Source organism: Spinacia oleracea, chromosome 1 (assembly GCF_020520425.1).
Source record: "Spinacia oleracea cultivar Varoflay chromosome 1, BTI_SOV_V1, whole genome shotgun sequence".
Taxonomy (NCBI): Eukaryota; Viridiplantae; Streptophyta; class Magnoliopsida; order Caryophyllales; family Amaranthaceae; genus Spinacia; species Spinacia oleracea.
This window is the reverse complement of record NC_079487.1, coordinates 43,482,757-43,496,994: the sequence shown is the minus strand read 5'-3', so window position 1 is coordinate 43,496,994 and position 14,238 is coordinate 43,482,757. Positions and strand designations below refer to the sequence as shown.

Genomic DNA, 14,238 nt, shown 5'->3' with positions numbered 1-14,238 from the left:
GCTCAAAACGGACACTTTCTCCATTCGCCCGGTGGGCGGAGTTCCGCCCGGTGGGCGATTGGAGAAAGTCGCCCGACGGGCGAGCTTCGCCCGGTCGGGCGCGCGTGCAAACATTTAACTTTCTCCTTTCGCCCGGTGGGCGGATCTTCGCCCGGCGGGCGATTGGAGAAAGTCGCCCGACGGGTGCCCAAATAACCGTTGCATCCGCTTGGAATAAACTCTAAACATTATACTACCTCCTCAACTCCTAGTATAATACACATTCACATTTAACTCATAAACCCATACTCTATAAATGTTCCAACAATCCTCCTCCATTTATATAATAAATGTTGAATGGTTTATCACTTGCCTTAGACATAAAAGATCATACTTATGTATAATGAAAATATCTAACGATTGAATTTCCACTTAGTATAAATATTCTTTACAACAATTTCGATTGTAATGATAGACTAAGCTTTGAATCATACAATCACTTTGAACTATTGAAGATATCATACACACAAGCATAACACAAACAAGTTTGTTTCCTCGACACCTTTGAAGCCATGGTGTCCATATCCATTCGTGAGTCTTCCAAGTTAAGCCTTAAACTTGGTGAAGCGGCCAAACTTCTTACTCATATAGGTAAATCTTTCATGAAGTATGCTCCTGTAATTTGAGCACCCATGTCAAAGATTTATTAAGAAAATTAATTCAACCTCTTAACATTGCAGTCACAAGACACTCACCTTTGGGATGTATATTATTTGAGTGCTTCAAATCATCAAATGAAGTAGTATTCTCATTGAATTTAAGATATAATGTTTTATTAGACGTTAAATTGAGTTTTCCTTCACTTGTGATTTTCTAATAGGCTTAAGACCCATCCCTTGAGACATTTTGTACACTAAATCTTTTGGCAAAGGTTTAGTAAACTGATCAGCCAAATTGAGATTAGACCGTACATAATCAATGGTAATGACTCCATCCTTAATCAATTCACGCACATAACTGTGTCTTACACCAATATGCCTTGATTTCCCATTGTACACTTGGCTATATGCCTTAGCTATTGTTGAAGCACTATCACAATGTATAGCATTAGGAGACATTGGTATTACCCATAAGTCTACCTCTCTCAACAAATCCCTTAGCCATTCCGCTTCCTTGCAACATGAAGCTAATGCTATGAACTCTTATGCCATAGTTGAATCAGTTATACATGTTTGTTTCTTAGAAGCCCATGAAATGGCACCTCCTCCAAGAATAAACACCCAACCACTTGTAGATGAATAATCCTCTTGGTTTGTTATCCAACTAGCATCCGAGTAACCTTCTAATACCGAAGGTTCTCCCGTATAAATCAAACTATAATCTATAGTTTTCTTCAAATACTTTAGTACTCGCCTCAAAGCTTGCCAATGAAACATACTAGGATTACTAGTAAATCGACTTAGCTTTCCACCAGCAAAAGCTATATCCGGTCTAGTACAAGTCATAGCATACATCAAGCTTCCAATCAAGCTTGCATACTCCAATTGTGAAATCGGAGTACCATTACTCGGAACCAACTTAATGATTGGATCCATAGGAGTAGAAACCGGTGAACAATTTGTTTCACCAAACCTCTCAATCACTTTCTCAATATAATGAGATTGTGATAAAGATATTGCTCCATTTTCTCTTATTATTCTAATTCCAAGAATAACATGCGCTTCTCCCAAATCTTTCATGGAAAAACAAGTAGAGAGAAAAACTTTGGTCTTTTCAACTTGTTCCAAATCAGTCCCAAAGATAAGCATGTCATCCACATATAAGCAAATTACAACTCCTTTACCGTTGTCATCAAATTTGCTATATACACACTTATCGGCTTGATTTATTTTGAAACAATTAGATAAGACAACATCATCAAATTTTTGATGCCATTGCTTAGGTGCTTGTTTTAGCCCATACAAAGATCTAATTAACTTGCAAACCTTGCTCTCTTGTCCTTGGACAACAAAGCCTTCTGGTTGATTCATATACACTTCCTCCTCCAATTCACCATTAAGGAATGTCGTTTTAACATCCATTTGGTGAATTACCAAGTTATGAATCGCAGCTAATGCAATTAATAACCTTATAGTGGCAATTCTTGCCACCGGAGCATAAGTGTCAAAGTAATCAATACCATATCTTTGCCTAAAGCCTTGGGCCACCAACTGGGCCTTATGCTTTAATACGGTTCCATCGATCTTCTTTTTCCTTGTGAAAATCCACTTACAACCAAGTGGTTTGCAACCGGGGGTAAATCAGATAAAATCCAAGTATTATTACCCATTAAAGAATCCATTTCATCATCAATTGCCTCCTTCCAAAAGGAAGAGTCATAAGACTTGACCGCCTCATTGAAAGTCTTAGGGTCTTCCTCCACATTATGACAATATGAAGATAGAGTCAGAACCGACTCTCTTGACCCTTCAACTAAGTACAACTGAAAATCAGGTCCATAAGACTTTTCTTTTCTAATTCGTTTACTTTTCCTTATTTCCGGTACAATAGTATTATGATCTTTTCCAATATCATCTACTATACCGGAACTAGTACTAGGTAACATATCCTTTGGCCTTGGAATTGATGAAAAATGAGTTTCATCAAAACTTGCATCCCTTGACTCTACCACGGTGTGTGTAGAGACATAGTCATTAGACTCAATGACATAAAACCTATAGGCTTTGCTATGTTCAGCATAGCCTATAAAGATGCAATCAATTCCCTTTTCACCCAAAGTTTTCCTTTTGGGTTCCGTCACTTTAACGATAGCCCTACATCCCCATACCCTTAGGTAATTGAGATTAGGCTTCCGTTTGTGCCAAAGTTCATATGGGGTAGTCTTATTCCTTTTGTTAGGAACTCTATTCAAGACATAACAAGTTGTCAACATAGCTTCACCCCAAAAACCGTCACTAAGACCCGAATTAGAAAGCATGGAATTAACCATTTCTTTTAGAATCCTATTCTTTCTTTCCGCAACCCCGTTACTTTAAGGAGAATATGGTGCGATAATTTCATGGATTATACCAATAGACTGAAAATAACTTGGATCATAATACTCTCCACCCCTATCCGTTCGAAGTTTCTTAACTTTTTCATTAGTTTGCAATTCAACTTCGATTTTAAAGATCTTAAACTTATCAAGAGATTCATCTTTAGAAGATAACAAATAAATGTAACACCATCTTGAATAATCATCAATAAAAGTTACAATATATTTCTTATTTCCTAATGAAGGTGAACTATGAAAATCACATAAATCACTATGCACCAATTCAAGCAATTTTGATTGTCTTTGCACGGTAGGAAAAGGATTTCTTGTAATTTTATTTAACATGCATGTTTTACACTTCTCTATATTATAATCAAAAGGAGGAATCTATCCTACTTTAGACATGTCATACAAGCGGCGATAATTAACATGACATAAACGATTGTGCCATAGAGAAGAAACATCAAGCAAGTAAATAGAATCTACAACTTTATTATTAATGCTTAATTTAAACATCCCATTACAATAATATCCTTGTCCTACATAAATACCACCCTTACTTAATACAAACTTATCAGACTCAAAAACCATCTTAAATCCATACTTATTTAATACACCTCCAGACAATAAGTTTTTCCTAACTTCTGGTACAAAAACTACATCCCTAAGAGTTAGAGTTTTTCCAAATGTTAGCAATAATTCTACTTGGCCTATTCCTTTAGCCTTGATCATAGAATCATTCCCCATGTACAAATTTGGACCATCCTCCAAATCTTCAAAAGACTTGAAATAATTCCTATCTTTGCACACATGTCTAGAGGCTCCCGTATCAATCCACCAAGAGTCATTAACCTGCACAACATTGATTTAAGAAATCATAGCCACAAAATTCATTTCTATATTTGTAGCATCATGTGCAACAACCATACCTTGGTTCTTGTTAACATTATTATGTTGACCCTTGCTAGCCTTATTGTTTTGAAGGTTGGACAATCCCTCTTGAAATGAGGACCGTTACATTCCCAACAAGAAATAGATTTTGTCTTTTTATCCTTCTTGTTTGCAACACTTTTGTTGTTGGATTTATATGGCCTTTTGTTGAACTTTTTAGTCCCACTAGACTGCCCTTCTTCCACCATATTGATAGAAGAACCAGGAGTAATCTTGTCATTGACATTAGACTCCTTAACAACCATCTTGAACCCGGATACCCTCCTCAACAAGAAGATGAGTACCCAATTATTCCATGGTCATTTCCTCCTTTTTATGTTTCAAGGAGTTCTTTGTATCTTTCCAAGAAGATGGCAATTTATCAATAAATAGATGTTACCGCTATAGCCTCATCCATTACCATACCATGCAATCTAATTTGACTCAAAATATGTTGAACTTCATGAAATTGTTCCATAATAGGCCTATCATTAGACATTTTAAAATTATTAAAATTACTAACAAGAAATTTCTTACTTGAAGCATCCTCGGCCATATACTTGGAATCAAGTTTGTCCCAAAGTTTCTTTGCACTCTCCTCATATTGGTACAGATTGAACAACGGGTCAGCCAACGCATTCAATATGTGCCCACGACCAATGTAATCATCGTTCTCCCACTTGGTTCTACACCGTGTATTCTCCAAAGTCTCTTCTTCCCCATCGGTGGGAGGATTTGGCATGGGAGTTGTTAGCACGTACTCCACGTTCAATGTTGTCAAAAGAAAGTGGGGAAACCGCACCCTCGAACTTGTCCAACTTCTGGAAATTTGTAGCCATATCACGCAATGAAGACGCCATTATCCAAAGAATAAAATACTATTAGATTGTTAGAAATATCACTGTGGGGAAACCAGACAAAATCTTCAAGGCACGAAATAGAACGCTTTCCTAATAGTATTTTATCGACCCATAAAGGAACAATCGGGTTCATGATAACACTATTGAGATACAATGAAGAATCAATTGATCTTGTGTGTTCTCAATAAATCAATCCAACAAGAATTTGTGTTAAGCACTCAAATGTCTCACTTTGAAGAAATAATTTGAAAGAAGATTTCTCAAAAGTATGCAAGTATATTAATATGTTAACCATTATATCAAATGTGTCATAAGTACTCTATATATAGAGTTCTTAATGAAGAGTCACCATTGGAAATAATATCCAACGGTTACATCCAAGCAACCGTCACAAAAACGCTCAAAACGGACACTTTCTCCATTCGCCCGGTGGGCGGAGTTCCGCCCGGTGGGCGAGGTCGGGCGCGCGTGCAAACATTTAACTTTATCCTTTCGCTCAGTGGGCGGATCTTCGCCCGACGGGCGATTGGAGAAAGTCGCTCGACGGGCGGGTTTCGCCCGACGGGTGCCCAAATAACCGTTGCATCCGCTTGGAATAAACTCTAAACATTATACTACCTCCTCAACTCCTAGTATAATACACATTCACATTTAACTCATAAACCCATTTACTCTATAAATGTTCCAACAGGAGTTGATTTCTAGCTTTGAGTCGTGATTCGCACAGTGGCCCCCGTACTTAGGTATTCCAGGTAGGTACATGACTAGGGTGACCATCTATCCCATGAGGAATTTATGAAGTATATTGATTGTGAATCATGTGAACTTAAAGTGTTGGGAATTATTATGGAATCTATGTGTTCTATGTGAACAAGCATGTTATGGATTATTAATTCTTTATGAAGCTTTGTGAACAATCATGTTATGGACTTTTATAATCATTGAATTATGTCAAGCATGCTGTTCGAATTGATATGCATGTATGAGTGTTTCGCATGCAAGTTATTATAATTATGCTATTGTATGGGATGTCTAGCATACTTTGAGCCTATTGAATATTGCCTCAGTGCATCGTTTATTCTACCGCCGTGTAGAATACATTTAAGAAGTTTATGTGAATTGAACTAAGGACTATTCGTGCTAAGGGAACACCCGCTTGTTAACAGGCAATGTCGGGTTATCTCAACTGTGTTTTGAGAAGGAACAATGGGAGTAAATTCACTTGAGTCCTATGTTTGATCACAAGTCCTAAAGGATTAAAATAATGTGTCATTGTTTAATCGTTTACTTGCTTGCATGTTATGTCTTGTGTAGAGTCTTGAGTCCCCTTGAACATAACATACTAATTAACGTAAAGTGTAACCCGAATGAGCTTCAAAACTGTTGGAACGTATATACCTTGAGTATGAACAATGGGGGGAGTCGCATCGGAGAAACTCGTACACCTTGAATGATACAATACATTGTTTCATTCTTTTAGTTATCGCTTATAAATGCGCAGGAATTCCATCGGTATGGTCCGACTGTCGGTGGAAAGACCGACCTTTATTATTTGGTGCTTGGTGGGCTCCCAACACCCTCAGTTTCCCTCAGTGGTTTTGTTGTTATATTTTACCCGTTCGAAGCTAATTCTTATTATTCTACGAGTTAAGAGTCGTGTCCAGTATCGATTCTGTCTCCATGATTAATTGTTTAATTAAATGGCTTTTTCATGTGGATTATTATATTGTTGAGTGAAGCATGTTAGACTATGATTTCATTCTAGCTTGTTCGTACTCAGCTTTTGCTGACTTCGTACTTCATGTCTTTTGGTCATGGCCTTCGCCTTAATGACCCTATAATGATCCATAATTGCACTTGCATTGTTGGGGTGTAGTTTTCAATAAGCAGGTTCGTAGAGATAACTTGCAGGAGAAGTTATCATAGGAATAGTGTTGAGAGACTATTTCATCTTCCGTATTTATAAACTCTATTTTGATTTCTAGTCATGACTCCTATTATTATTTAAACTATAGTTAATGGATTTTAAACTATTTAATGCTTTGATTATTAACCTTACTTATATTCTAATCAAATATTTAATTTAAAAAGTATAAGTGATCGTCCGAAGAAAAATTAATTAAAATAATTAATTTTCAATTTTCGTCAAAAGGCTCAGACATAAACTAATAAACCTTGAACTTTTAATTTTAAATATTAAACTTACGACCCGGCCAAGAATAACAAAAATTCCAAGTCGTTAGCCCCTACGTGCAACTGCAAGCCCAAAACACAGACAAGGGCCTTCATACGAAAAATAAAGCAAAAATGCACAAAATGATGCAATGAGGACGTGGGCTTGCGCTCAGCCCCTCGCTGCGTTGTTCAGTGCGCCAGCACATGTGCTATATGCTGCAAGGTCTCATCTATGATGGCCTCTATTGCATGAGCATGGGCAAAAGGTCCATTGTTCGCAAGCCCTATAACGTGCTCGCTCAACAACGCGTGCAATGCTTCGCTCGGCTGTGGCAGAGCTTTGGGCGCTCGGTTATCGTTGGCTTTGCCCAACGTTCGTGTGTGAAAGGCAGCGAGCTCGCGCGTACAAGCGCTAGCCCGCAAGCCTCGCACACTTTCCCTTTGCCTTCGTCTCGCACATCACGCCTGGCTTGGCGCCCAGGCCTCACCCAACGATGTGGCTTGCGCTCGGACAGTAGTTGTCACCCAAGGGCTATGGCTTGCTCGTCCATTCAAAAATTCGATCCAATCTTTGTTTTTGAAACGAAATGTTACACAATTTTAAATTTTCATAAATATAACAAATCCAATCGTTAATATTACGAAAAATAATTAAAGTGGGGTGATTTAATATTATTTCATATAATCCAATTCATGAAAACAATAAATCTAGGCTAACATTATTCGAAATTAATGATCGAGTCCAATCAAAAATATTTTCGAATACTTAGATAAACCAATCCGACAATTTAAACTATTCCAAAAAATTAAATTTCAGATTTTTATCAAATTATGGTTTAGGCGAACGATTAAAATTAATGAATCCAATCAAAATTTTAATCCTTGAATTTTTAAATGAGTCGTTTATCAATGAAAACATATTCCCCTACTCACCTTAGCATAATTTCAAACCAACCGATCCACTTACTTTTCGATCAAAAATTACATTAATTTAGGCTTTTTGGAATTAGGGTTTATAATTAATAATTATCCATGAAATTAATTTATAAACTCCATAAAACTTTTATAAACTAGTAGGACAATCCACAATTTATTATATGTTGATTAGAAATAATAATTAATTTTTAAAGCCCGAATTATTCAAGAATTAATTATTCCAAAATGTAAAACCCTCGAAGAATCCAACTTAGAGGCAGAATTTCAGAATTCTGGTACATGGATCGAAGAACTGTGTTTATAATGTCGTTTCCACCCAAAAAACACTAAGGAATCATCGAAATCTAACACTTTTCTAAACATCAAGTTTTTCACCGATTCATCCGATTATCCGAAAAAGCTCCGAAAATTAACACATTAATTTCAGCCATATGAATTCATGAAAATAAATTAACATATACTTTAAAACATGAACCTCATGATACCACTGTTGGGAATTAATGCTAATCTAATTAACATGCGGAAACATTCACCATAACCAAGATCACATGCAAAAATATAGATTAAATGTAACATACATTTGTAGCGTGTACTCCCACTATACTCACGAACACGATCAAGAACTCCACGTGTAGTATCTCTACAATCCTCCACCGGCAGGTTCAAATCTTCCTTGATTCTGTTAGCTTAGAACTTTCTCAAGGGTGTTTGGCTTTTGGGAAAATGTCACCCTAGAGGCACAGAGAAAATTAGGGATCTTAGTGTGTTGTGTGTAGTATGGAAAACGACTTAGGGTTATATGAAAAACCCTTGGGCAAGGCAACTGAATCGACCGACCAAGGCATAAGACCCTTGGCCAGCCAACACACAAACACCCCGCGCACAAGAGATGGGCCTTGGGTCGCGCCCAAGCTAGAAGTTGTGCGTTGTTGTTGCTGTTGTTGTTGCTTCGCTTGGCCCCCGTGCGCGCCATAGCAAGGACATGGGTCGTTGTGCCCTTGCGTTTGTGCAGCTCTGCAGCGCCCATGGGCCTTACGCGCTTGTGCGCTTGGCTCGTGTTCTACAATGTTGCTCGCCCCTCCTCATATTTGCGTCTAAGGCTTTACGGCCATTATTTATCGTATAGTACTTGACGATAAAATATCGTACGATATGATTATTTGTACGGCATGGCTTACGAATATATGCAATACGATATACGATTACGATCCAAAAATTTATCGTATATTTAGGTTTTCCGAACTAAATTCCCGATTAGCCATTAAATGAATTTTTGATTCATTTAATCCGGCGATCCGTTATATGCCATTGGTGTGACCTTGTAGCTCCAGTCAAGAATAAGTTGTGAGCCTAATAAGGATTACAACTTACAGATGGGATATATTGCTCCAGTTAAGTGTTCCAATCACTTGATCTTACTGATTTAATTATTCTGTAATTAATCTAAACCTTGGTATTAGACCAATGCACCTTGGAAAAAGGACACATTTCCTTCAAACCCCAAGGTGGGGAAAAAACCATGGGACCGTAGGTCGGCACCACACCCTTCCACTAATTAACAATAAGTAAAGTGGGCACACTAATTTGTCTTTCCTAGATAATACTAGTAGTGCATACAATTATCAAGGGAACATCTTGGAACATTAATTCTTCACAATTCATCACTCACAAGTGGTGAAATACAAATAAGAGAAGATTATAGCTGAAACGAAATACCGGCTTAGAGAGCACAAAATGACAATCCGACAGTTGGATATGGAGGTCGGAATGGTAGAAACGTTGTGTCCAAATTTGACGTCGATCGGAGTTCGTTGGGTCTCAGTCGGAAGGAAAAACAACAACTACAAGAGGGAAGAAGCTTACAAACTCTCTGCCTTTTCCTCTATTAATTTTGTGCTTGTGGTTTATGTTTATTCTTTTGAGTCTATTGATATGTGCGTTTTATATAATATTTTCACCCCCGTCCCTTAGTACTTTCATGCGTCAAATGAGCTCCTAGGAGCCATTTTAGTACTAATCTGTGTATTTTAGTGTGCCGTGAGTTTCAGGAATACTTAGTGAGAAATTGGTCTTGTTAGGCTCGTTTCTTGATGATTTAGGCCACTACAGGATCCCGAGGGAGTTCGGGACGACTTTTGTCGACTTACGGGAGCCCTGGATGTTCATGATCGAGCCCCGGAAGTTAGACTAGGTGTTGTGGACGAAGGGCGGATCACTTAGCCCTCCGCCCGGTGGATTGCCCCTCGCCCATCGGGCGAGCAAGCAAAGGAACAGTTCGTCAGAGGGCGCCCGACGGGTGGAGTTTCGCCCGGTGCCCACCGGGCGCCCATCAGAAGCAGCAGCAGAAGAAATCGCCCTCCGCCCGACGGGCGAGAGCTGCCCGACCGGGCGCACGGAGAAGGTTTTCAGAAAGTCGCCCTACGCCCGTCGGGCAGCCCTGCGCCCGTCGGGCGGACTTCGAGCTTTACGCCCGTCGGGCGGAGAGTCGCCCGACCGGGCGACGACAACCCAAGGCGCTGTGCGCGCGCGTCCTTCTTTATTTTTTCCGGTTTTTTTTCTTATGTTTTTAGGCTAAACTATAAATATAGCCTTTGTTAATTTAGTTGGGAACTTCATTATCTCATATCCTAGTGTTAAAATACTTAGTTTTATTTCTCTAAGCTTAATTTTCTCTCTCTAATTCGTTCTAAACACTTAGTTTATTTTCAATCAAAAATCGAAGCTTTCATTTGCCATTGTTCTTCAATTAGGTATTATTCCTTATTTCAATTCTTTGTTTAAGCTTTAATTATGTTTTCAATCATGCCAATTGCTTTTCTTATTGTTAATATGTGTGAGTAGTTGATTTTCTAGGGTTTTGGGAATCCATGAACGAATGTGAAAGGATGATTAATTGTTGTTGATTGTTGGTTTAGCTGTTAATTCCTATTGATTGCCCTTATCTACTTTGCAATTAGATTTGCGCAGGTTTGATTGTATTAGTTTCGCAATATCAAATTAAGATTCGAGAGATGCAAATTGATGTTTAGGCTTGTTTCAATAGGTAGAATTGGGATTAATACGTAGCGAGAGCCCGTTAATTCTAAGTCTATGATTAGTATCGATTCGAGAGAGCATGCTAGTCTAATTAACTGTTTTATTGATTATTATCGATTGTTGTCATCCTAGAATGTTGTTCACCGGTGAACCTGTGCCCTAGACCTTTTAATATCTGATTTTCCCCTATTTTATTATCATCCTAGTTTCATTATACAAATCAATCTATATTCTTGTTTCCCAATAGTCTAGAATTGCCGATTAATAGTAGAAAGAACATTGTTTCCCTGTGGATACGATCCTTGCTTCCCTTGCTATATTTTTAGTTGGTGAACGTTAGGTTTATCTTTGATAGGAGTGCGATTTAGCCTGTCAAACTTTGGCGCCGTTGCCGGGGAAACGGTTTTATTTTCTGTTATTGATTGATTATCCTAGATTATTGTTTGTTACTACTCAAGGAACTCACGTTCCTTGAGACCGGATCTCACATTGTTTTGTAGTCTTTGTCTATGCCCAGGACCGTAGGTACTAGTAATCTTACTCCATTCGATCCTGAGCCCGAAAGAACCTTTCGTAGACGAAGAACTTTCATTGCACAGTGTGGGAATTACTCTGACTCTGATCATAATATTGGCGATCTTTTTCCTTCAGATAAAGATTCAGTTTCAGAGATAGAGATGGGTGACGAAAATCTGATACCGCCACCTACCCCACGGCTTACGGACTATTCTAAGCCAAGTTTGTCCGTTCTGCCAAAGGCGATCATGCCTTCTATTGCAGCTGAGACCTTCAAGATTGAGCCCGCATTGATTAACATGATCGAGAGACGCCAGTACGGTGGGGAACCAGGTGAAGATCCGAATCTTCACATTCAGTCCTTTATCCAATATTGCTCCACCATCGAGCAAAAGGGATTGACTCCGGAGCAGACTATGGAGATACTTTTCCCGTTCTCTTTGAGTGGGAAAGCTAAACTGTGGATTAATGGGTTGAATCGGGCGGCTTTGAAAATCAATAATTGGGAATCCTTGGCTCTTGCTTTTTATGTTAAATATTTTCCACCTGAGAAAACGGCTCGTCTGAGGGGTCAGATATTAGGTATCTCACAACAAGCGGATGAGAGTTTGTTCGAGGTTTGGGAGAGATTCAAGGATTTGCAAAGAGAATGCCCGCACCATGGTTTGGAAGACTGGTTCTTGATTCGGCAGTTTTATAATGGTCTGGGCAATGAGTCTAGATGTTTGTTGGATTCAGCTGCCAGTGGGAGGTTCATGCAACTTGAGGTGCCTAGAGCTATGGAGGTGATTGAGGAGATAGCCATTCACAATGCCCATTATGGAAATCCTAGAGGTCTATCTAACAGGGGTGGTAAGCATGATTTAAATTCTATTGAACAATTAACTGCCCAATTGACTGCTTTACATTATAAATTCGATAATATGCAAGCGGCCAATGCTCAATCTGCCCAACCTGTTAGTGTAGCTGCTATGAGTGCCCAACCTACTACTGTTTGTGAAAGTTGTGGAATGTCTGGTCATTATGCACAGGAATGTAGAAGCTCTATTGAACAATGTAATGCTTTTCAATCCTACAAACAAAACAACCCATTCTCCAACTCTTACAATGAGGGCTACAAAAATAACCCTCTGCTTTCCTACAGGAGCAACAACATCAAAAACCCTCACCAAGTTCAACATCCACCACCACAACCATATCAACCCCCACACCAACAATCTTACCAACCCCGAAACAACTACAACCAACAGTCTAGTGGGCCACCTGGGTTCTCTAGACAACACACATCACCCCCACAACCACAACCTCAAGCCACACAGCCTGACCCTATGCTAGTAGAGATGAGAAACATGATGCTACAAATGCAAAAATCTCTAAGTGAAAAGGATGCAAAAATCGATGCTCTTACTGCTCATAACAAGATCATTGATACACAGTTGGCACAGATGGCTACTACTATTGCAGGGAGGCCACCAGGCCAACTTCCTTCACAGCCCGAAAATAGGGAGTCTGCTAATGCAATTACATTGAGGAGTGGTAGGGATTATGATGGTCCTTCTATGCCGGTTGAGGTTGATTCTGGGGTGTCTGCTAGTGATCTGGTCAGTGAGGAAATTCCGAAGATAGATATGGGTGAGAAGGAACCAGCTGAAAAGGTAGTCAATGAGAATGAGGCTACAACTGCGGTTAAGAAGGGGGCGGATATACAAGTACCACCTGTTGCACTCCCCTTCCCAAACCGACAACTCAAGAATAAGCTAGACAAGCAGTTTGGCAGATTCTTGGAAGTGGTCAAAAATTTGCAGGTAACGGTTCCTTTTACTGAATTAATTTTACAAGTTCCTGCGTATGCTAAATTCATGAAAGATATTTTGACCAGAAAACGCGCTTTTTGTGAGGTAGAGACTGTAGCTTTCACTGAGGAATGTAGTGCTTATTTGCAAAACAAGTCTCCACCTAAACTTAAGGACCCCGGGAGTTTTTCCATCCCATGTAACATTGGCATCGTATTTATTGATAAGGCTTTATGTGATCTAGGTGCTAGTGTGTCTGTCATGCCTTTGTCTGTCTGTACTAAACTGAATATGGGTGAGCTTAAGGTTACCAATATCACTCTACAAATGGCCGACCGTTCTGTCAAATACCCCTTAGGTGTTTTAGAGGACGTCCCTGTTAGAGTAGGTAAATTCTATATACCCGTGGATTTTGTAGTATTAGACATGCAGGAGGATTCTCAAATTCCCATAATCTTAGGTAGACCCTTCCTTCATACGGCGGGGCGGTAATTGATGTTAAAAGTGGGAAATTGACATTGTCGGTTGGGGATGATAAGGTGACTTTTAATCTGAATAGTGCATTAAAAAGTCCCATGCTAGAGGAAGAACAATGCTATCGCATAGATGTAGTCGATTTTATTACTCGTGATAACGTCTCCCAAGTTCTCGAAAGAGACCCTTTGGAGGCAGTGCTTTGTTGTGAGTCTTCTGCAGGTGATAGCAGTTCTTGGAGTGCTGAAGTGGATGCTCTGGAGTTGGCTCTTAATGGTGGAGAATCTGAGCCGGAGAGCACCAAATTGAAGAGGTTAGTTTGGCCGGTTTGTTCTGTTAAAGAGGTAAAGAAACCCGAACTTAAACCTCTTCCTGCTAACCTTAAGTATGCGTTTTTAGATAATGAACAACTTTGCCATGTGATCGTCCGTACTGCACTTGATGCAGGCCAGTTATCCCAACTTCTTATTGTGTTGAAAAGGCACAAAAAGGCCATTGGGTACAG

At 39.2% G+C, this 14,238-nt stretch overlaps 1 non-coding gene across 1 annotated transcript; it reads right to left on the bottom strand.

Moving 5' to 3' along the window:
• Window positions 1-12,026: 12,026 nt before the first annotated feature.
• Window positions 12,027-12,133, bottom strand: LOC130466459 (small nucleolar RNA R71). Its single transcript, XR_008926684.1, has one exon. It is a non-coding gene; the product is annotated as a small nucleolar RNA R71 (small nucleolar RNA).
• Between the last annotated feature and the right edge of the window lie 2,105 nt (window positions 12,134-14,238).